This window comes from Carcharhinus amblyrhynchos, unplaced genomic scaffold (assembly GCF_965287045.1).
Source record: "Carcharhinus amblyrhynchos unplaced genomic scaffold, sCarAmb.v2.hapA scaffold_48, whole genome shotgun sequence".
Taxonomy (NCBI): domain Eukaryota; kingdom Metazoa; phylum Chordata; class Chondrichthyes; order Carcharhiniformes; family Carcharhinidae; genus Carcharhinus; species Carcharhinus amblyrhynchos.
The window spans coordinates 2,954,929-2,962,500 of record NW_027649789.1 but is presented as its reverse complement, the minus strand read 5'-3'; the positions used below and the strand labels follow the sequence as shown (position 1 = coordinate 2,962,500).

Below are 7,572 nucleotides of genomic sequence, written 5' to 3'. Positions count from 1 at the left end.
TTTGGTCGAATCGATGGAATAGGGAGACCGGAACTGTGTTCCGAGTGTGGGTCTAATCGAGGGGATAGGGAGATCGGAACTGTGCTCCGAGTGTGGTCAAAGCGAGGGGATAGGGAGATGGGAACTGTGCTCCGAGTGTGGGTCTAACTGAACGGATAGGCTGACCAGAACTGTGCTCCGAGTGTGGTCTAATCGAGTGGATAGGAAGACAGGAACTGTGCTCCGAGTGTGGTCTAACCGAGGGGATAGGGAGACGGGAACTGTGCTCCGAGTGTGGTATAATCGAGGGGATAGGGAGACGGGAACTGTGCTCTGAGTCTCCGAGTGTGGGTCTGACTGGGGCAATATGGAGACGGGAACTATGCTCCGAGTGTGCTCTAACCGAGGGGATAGGGAGACGGGAACTGTGCTCCGAGTGTGGTCTAACCGAGGGGATAGGGAGATGGGAACTGTGCTCCGACTGTGGGTCTAACCGAGGGGTTAGGGAGATTGGAACTGTGCTCCGAGTGTGGTCTAATCGAGGGGATAGGGAGATGGGAACTGTCCTCCGAGTGTGGGTCTAACTGAGGGGATAGGGAGAGGGGAACTGTGCTCCGAGTGTGGGTCTAATCGAGGGGATAGGGAGACCGGAACCTTCCTCCGAGTGTGGTGTAACCGAGGAGATAGGGAGAGGGGAACTGTGCTCCGAGTGTGGTCTAACCGAGGGTATAGGGAGACGGGAACTGTGCTCCGAGTGTGGTCTAACCGAGGGTATAGGGAGACGGGAACTGTGCTCCGAGTGTGGTCTAATCGAGGGGATAGGGAGACGGGAACTGTGCTCCGAGTGGGGTCTAATCGAGGGGATAGGGAGACAGGAAGTGTGCTCCGAATGTGGTCACACCGAGGAGATAGGGAAACAGGAACTGTGCTCCGTGTGTGGGTCTAACTGAGGGGATAGGGAGAGGGGAACTGTGCTCCGAGTGTGGGTCTAATCGAGGGGATAGGGAGACCAGAACCTTCCTCCAAGTGTGGTGTAACCGAGGAGATAAGGAGAGGGGAACTGTGCTCCGAGTGTGGTCTAATCGAGGGGATAGGGAGAGTGGAACTGTGCTCCGAGTGTGGTACAATTGAGGGGATAGGGAGACCAGAACTGTGCTCCGAGTGTGGGTCTCACCGAGCGGATAGGGAGACCGGAACTGTGCTCCGAGTGTCCGAGTGTGGGTCTAACTGAGGCAATACGGAGACGGGAACTGTGCTCCGAGTGTGGGTCTAACCGAGGGGATAGGGAGACAGGAACTGTGCTCCGAGTGTGGGTCTAATCGAGAGGATAGGGAGACGGGAGCTGTGCTCCGAGTGTGGGTCTAACCGAGGGGATAGGGAGACGAGAACTGTGCTCCGAGTGTGGGTCTAACTGAGGGGATAGGGAGACGGGAACTGTGCTCCGAGTGTTGTCTAATCGAGGGGATAGGGAGACGAGAACTGTGCTCCGAGTGTGGGTCTAACCGAGGGGATAGGGAGACGGGAACTTTGCTCTGAGTGTGGTCTAATCGAGGGGATAGGGAGACGGATACTGTGCCCCGAGTGTGGGTCTAATCGAGGGGATAGGGAGACGTGAACTGTGCTCCGAGTGTGGGTCTAACCGAGGGGATAGGGAGACGGGAACTGTGCTCCCAGTGTGGGTCTAACCGAAGTGATAGGGAGTCGGGAACTTTGCTCCGAGTGTGGTATAATCGAGGGGATAGGGAGACGTGAACTGTGCTCCGAGTGTGGGTCTAACCGAAGTGATAGGGAGTCGGGAACTTTGCTCCGAGTGTGGTATAATCGAGGGGATAGGGAGACGTGAACTGTGCTCCGAGTGTGGGTCTAACCGAAGTGATAGGGAGTCGGGAACTTTGCTCCGAGTGTGGTATAATCGAGGGGATAGGGAGACGTGAACTGTGCTCTGAGTGTGGGTTTAACCGAAGTGATAGGGAGACTGGAACTGTGCACGGTGCTCCGAGTGCGGTGTAACCGAGGGGATAGGGAGACGGGAACTGTGCACGGTGCTCCGAGTGTGGTGTAACCGAGGGGATAGGGAGATGGGAACTGTGCACGGTGCTCCGAGTGTGGTGTAACCGAGGGGATAGGGAGACTGTGTGTTACTGAGGTTAATCTCTCTCTCACCTTTGTGACATTCTGGCAATTCGTACTTCAGTTTTGCGTTCTTCCACTTGTTATGTTCTGTACAAATGTAGACAGCTAGAGACCAGAGGGAGAGACAGAGAGAGAGAGAGAGACACAGAGACAGGCTGAGAACAAATCCCAGATAATCGGATCCACATTTACCCAAACCATCGCAGTGTCACACACCCTCCCCCGGTACTCTGAAATATCCCCCTCCACCTCGATTTCATCATTCTAACCCCCTCCCCTACCCCCCCTGGGGCGGAGGCTGGAAGGGGAGCGAGGGAGACAGGGAGAGGGCAGGGGGAGCGAGGGAGACAGGGAGAGGGCTGGGGGAGCGAGGGAGACAGGGAGAGGGCAGGGGGAGCGAGGGAGACAGGGAGAGGGCGGGGGGAGCGAGGGAGACGGGGAGAGGGCGGGGGGAGTGAGGGAGAAGGGGAGAGGGCGAGGGGAGCGAGGGAGAGGGGGAGAGGGCAAGGGGAGCGAGGGAGACGGGGAGAGGGCGAGGGAGACGGGGAGAGGGCGAGGGGAGCGAGGGAGACGGGGAGAGGGCGGGGGGAGCGAGGGAGACAGGGAGAGGGCGGGGGGAGCGAGGGAGACAGGGAGAGGGCGGGGGGAGTGAGGGAGAGGGCGGGTGGAGTGAGGGAGAGGGGGAGAGGGCGAGGGGAGCGAGGGTGACGGGGAGGGGAGTGAGGGTGACGGGGAGAGGGCGGGGGGAGCGAGGGAGACGGGGAGAGGGCGGGTGGAGTGAGGGAGACGGGGAGAGGGCGGGTGGAGTGAGGGAGACGGGGAGAGGGCGGGTGGAGTGAGGGAGACGGGGAGAGGGCGGGTGGAGTGAGGGAGAGGGGGAGAGGGCGGGGGGAGCGAGGGAGACAGGGAGAGGGCGGGGGGAGCGAGGGAAACAGGGAGAGGGCGAGGGAGTGAGGGAGACGGGGAGAGGGCACGGGGAGCGAGGGAAACAGGGAGAGGGCAAGGGGAGCGAGGGAGACAGGGAGAGGGCGAGGGAGAGAGGGGGATGGGGAGAGGGCGGGGGGAGCGAGGGAGACGGGGAGAGGGCAGGGGGAGCGAGGGAGACAGGGAGAGGGCGGGGGAGCGAGGGAGACAAGGAGAGGGTGGGGGGAGCGAGGGAGACGGGGAGAGGGTGGGGGGAGCGAGGGCGACAGGGAGAGGGCGGGGGAGAGAGGGAGAAGGGGAGAGGGTGGGGGAGCGAGGGAGACGGGGAGAGGGTTGTGGGGAGCGAGGGAGACGGGGAGAAGGTGGGGGAGCGAGGGAGAGGGGAAGAAGGTGGAGGGAGTGAGGGAGACGGAGAGGGCAGGGGGAGCGAGGGAGACGGGGAGAGGGTGGGGGGAGCGAGGGAGACGGGGAGAGGGTTGTGGGGAGCGAGGGAGACAGGGAGAGGGTGGGGGAGCGAGGGAGAGGGGAAGAAGGTGGAGGGAGTGAGGGAGACGGGGAGAGGGTGGGGGTGCGAGGGAGATGGGGAGAGGGCGGAGGGTGCGAGGGAGACAGGGAGAGGGCGGGGGGAGCGAGGGAGAGGGGGAGAGGGTTGGGGGAGCGACGGAGACGGGGAGAGGGTGGGGGGAGTGAGGGAGACGGGGAGAGTGCAGGGTGAATGAGGGATGGGCCTCAGAGTATGGGATTTGCAACAGCTAATTTTGGATTTCCTCAAATTGCTCCCAAACCCATTCCAAAATTGCCTAATATTATGATCACTCTTTCCTGGATCTCCCAGCTTAGCAAGGTCACGAACCCTCCCAGTTTCAGCCAACACACTGGGCTAGAAATATTCTCTTCCTGGCTGTGTCCTTGGTAGAATGAACCAGAAGTTTACCCGACTCTGAAGGTGCTTCTCTCGGTCTGGGAACAATCGCTCCAATTTACCAGGGGAACTCTTCACAGCGTTCCTTATCGCGCAGGTTTGCTGCTTATCCGACATGGCCATCCTTTGATATCAGGACGGCTGGCATTTCTCCCCATCATTCTCGAATAAAAAACTATCACTGGTGGCACACCCCCCACCCCAGGCCCGCTCGCGATCTCCTCAGTTAACCCGGTAAACATTGCGAACACAATCTTGGTCGCATTGTAACCATAACCCGGAGGCCGGTGGGTGGAGCACAATCGACACAGCTCACTCAGAGAAGAATAAGAACAGCGTGTCATCGAACGTTCAGTGAGTGTCCGGTGAATTTGGCTGGCAATACACCTGTATCCCCAAATTCCACCAACGTCAGGTTACAGGCTGCCCTAGAATATTTCAGCCCAATAGTCAGCAGAAGGGGATGCACGATTTTCTTTTTGGTGGGTGGGGTGAGGTTGGGGGCACGTTTTCTCATCGATTACACTTTGATGGTCTGCCCCCGGACACCAGCGTTACCTACCCTCCTCGGGATCCTCGAGGTGGTAGACCGGGCCATCGCAAACATACTTGATCACAGAAAGATAGGTGTCATCATCGTGATGAGACAGATATTCATAATGTCCGTGAGAAATATTCGCAGGAACGCCGCAGTGAACTGAAACAGGAGGAGAGACAGAGAGAGAGAGAGAGAGACGGAGAGGGGGTGCAGTGAGGCACAGATCAGTAACGCATTTAGTCCTTCACCTCCCACCCACAGTGTGTGGCTCCCTTGGCACTGACCCTCCCACAGTGCGGCGCCCCCTCAGCACTGACCCACCCACAGTGCGGCCATCCCTCAGCACTGACCCTCCCACAGTGTGGTGCTCCCTCAGCACTGACCCTCCGACAGCGCGGTGCTCCCTCAGCACTGACCCTCCCACAGTGCTGTGCTCCCTCAGCACTGACCCTCCCACAGTGCAGCACTCCCTCAGCACTGACCCGCCCACAGTGCGGCGCTCCCTCAGCACTGACCCTCCCACAGTGCGGTGCTCCCTCAGCACTGACCCTCCCACAGTGCGGTGCTCCCTCGCCACTGACCCTCCCACAGTGCGGTGCTCCCTCAGCACTGACCCTCCCACAGTGCGGCGCTCCCTCAGCACTGACCCTCCCACAGTGCGGCGCTCCCTCAGCACTGACCCTCCCACAGTGCGACACTCCCTCCGCACTGACCCTCCCACAGTGCGGCACTCCCTCCGCACTGACCCTCCCACAGTGCGGAGCTCCCTCAGCACTGATCCTCCCACAGTGCGGCGCTCCCTCAGCACTGACCCTCCCACAATGCGGGGCTCCCTCAGCACTGACCCTCCCACAGTGCGGTGCTCCCTCAGCACCGACCCTCCCACAGTGCGGCGCTCCCTCAGCACCAACCATCCCACAGTGCAACAATTTCCGCCTCGAATTTCCTGCCTGATGGCTTCAAGATAGCTTGGTCCCAGTTCCCTCGAGTGCGAGTGTGAAGGACACATAGTTATTATCACTACTCCCAAAATGCTCCCCCACACAGAGATCCGACACTTGTCCAGGTTCATTCCGCAAAGCCAGGTCTCTAGAGAGCCCAGAATACGAAATATTACAAACACACTCACCATCCTTGTGTGCGATATCCTCAGCTTCATCAGCTGGATAAAAAATAGATGGAAATAAAACACTGTTAGACCCAGTTCCCAAAATCCACCGTTCCCTGGGAAGTTATTCCCACAGTGCGGCGCTCCCTCAACACCAACCCTCTCACAGTGCGGCACTCCCTCAGCAATGACCCTCCCACAGTGTGGCGCTCCCTCAGCACCGATCCCCCCACAGTGCAGTGCTCTCTTAGCACTGACCCTCCCACAGTGCGGCGCTCCCTCAGCACTGACCCTCCCACAGTGTGGCGCTCCCTCAGCACTGACCCTCCCACAGTGCGGCACTCCGTCAGCACCGACCCTCCCACAGTGCAGCGTTCCCTTAGCACTGACCCTCCCGCAGTGCGATGCGCCCTCAGCACTGACGATCCCGCAGTGCGGCGCTCCCTGAGCACCCAACCTCCCACAGTGCGGCACTCCCTCAGCACTGACCCTCCCAAAGTGCGGCGATCCCTCAGCACTGACCTTCCCACAGTGCGGTGCTCCCTCAGCACTGACCCTCCCACATTGCGGCGCTCCCTCAGCACTGACCCTCCCACAGTGTGGCGCTCCCTCAGCACTGCCAATCGAATATAATCCACCCTTATTCAGATGCACAACAGGATCTCCACAGAGCCCAGAGCAATAAATATTGCAAAAACACTCAGCGTCATGGTGCCCCCTGGGCTGAATGTGAAAAGCTGTTTGAAACAAAAGATTGAAATAAATCATTGTGAGAACCTGTGCCAGGTATGACCAAATCCTGGAGACAAACTGCCACAGTGCGGCGCTCCCTCAGCACTGACCCTCTAACAGTGCGGCACACCCTCAGCACTGACCCTCCCACAGTGCCGCACTCCCTCAGCACTGACCCTCCCACAGTGCGGCAACCCCTCAGCACTGACCCTCCCACAGTGCGGCGCACCCTCAGCACTGACCCTCCCACAGTGCAGCGCTCCCTCAGCACTGACCCTCCCACAGTGCGGCACTCCCTCAGCACTGACCATCTAACAGTGCGGCGCACCCTGAGCACTGACCCTCCCACAGTGCCGCACTCCCTCAGCACTGACCCTCCCACAGTGCGGTGCTCCCTCAGCACCGACCCTCCCACAGTGCGGTCCTCCCTCGGCACTGACCCTCCCACACTGCGGTGCTCCCTCAGTTCTGACCATCCCACAGGGCGGCGCTCCCTCAGCACTGACCCTCCCACAGTACGGCGCTCCCTCATCACTGACCCTCCCACAGGGCGGCGCTCCCTCAGCACTGACCCTCCCACAGTGCCACTCACCCACACATGAATTGAGGTGTGATAATGCTCCAATCAAACAGAGCAACATCAAATGGAACCGGAAAATCCTGCAGGAATAAAACACATAAAATATCTATTCCCAAATAAACAATGTCTTTGCGAAGAAGGAACACTGTCCCATCAAACACTCCCAGGACAGGTACAGCACGGGGTTATATACAGAGTAAAGCTCCCTCTACACTGTCCCCCCCATCAAACACTCCCAGGACAGGTACAGCAGCGGGTTAGATACAGAGTAAAGCTCCCTCTACACTGTCCCCCATCAAACACTCCCAGGACAGGGACAGCACGGGGTTAGACAGAGAGTAAATCTCCCTGCACACTGTCCCCCCAGCAAACACTCCCAGGACAGGTACAGCACAGGGTTTGATAAAGAGTAAAGCTCCCTCTACACTGTCCCCCATCAAACACTCCCAGGACAGGTACAGCACGGGGTTAGATACAGAGTAAATCTCCCTATTCACTGTCCCCCCATCAAACACTCCCAGGACAGGTACAGCACGGAGTTAGATACAGAGTAAAGCTCCCTCTACACTGTTCCCCCATCAAACACTCTCAGGACAGGGACAGCACGGGGTTAGATACAGAGTAAAGCTCCCTCAACACTGACCCCATCAAACACT

The 7,572-nt window shown here is 59.2% G+C and overlaps 1 pseudogene; it reads right to left on the bottom strand.

The window, feature by feature from the left end:
* LOC145337436 (haptoglobin-like) overlaps positions 1 to 6,983 on the bottom strand; it is an 11,083-nt pseudogene extending 4,100 nt beyond the window's left edge.
* Positions 6,984 to 7,572: the final 589 nt, after the last annotated feature.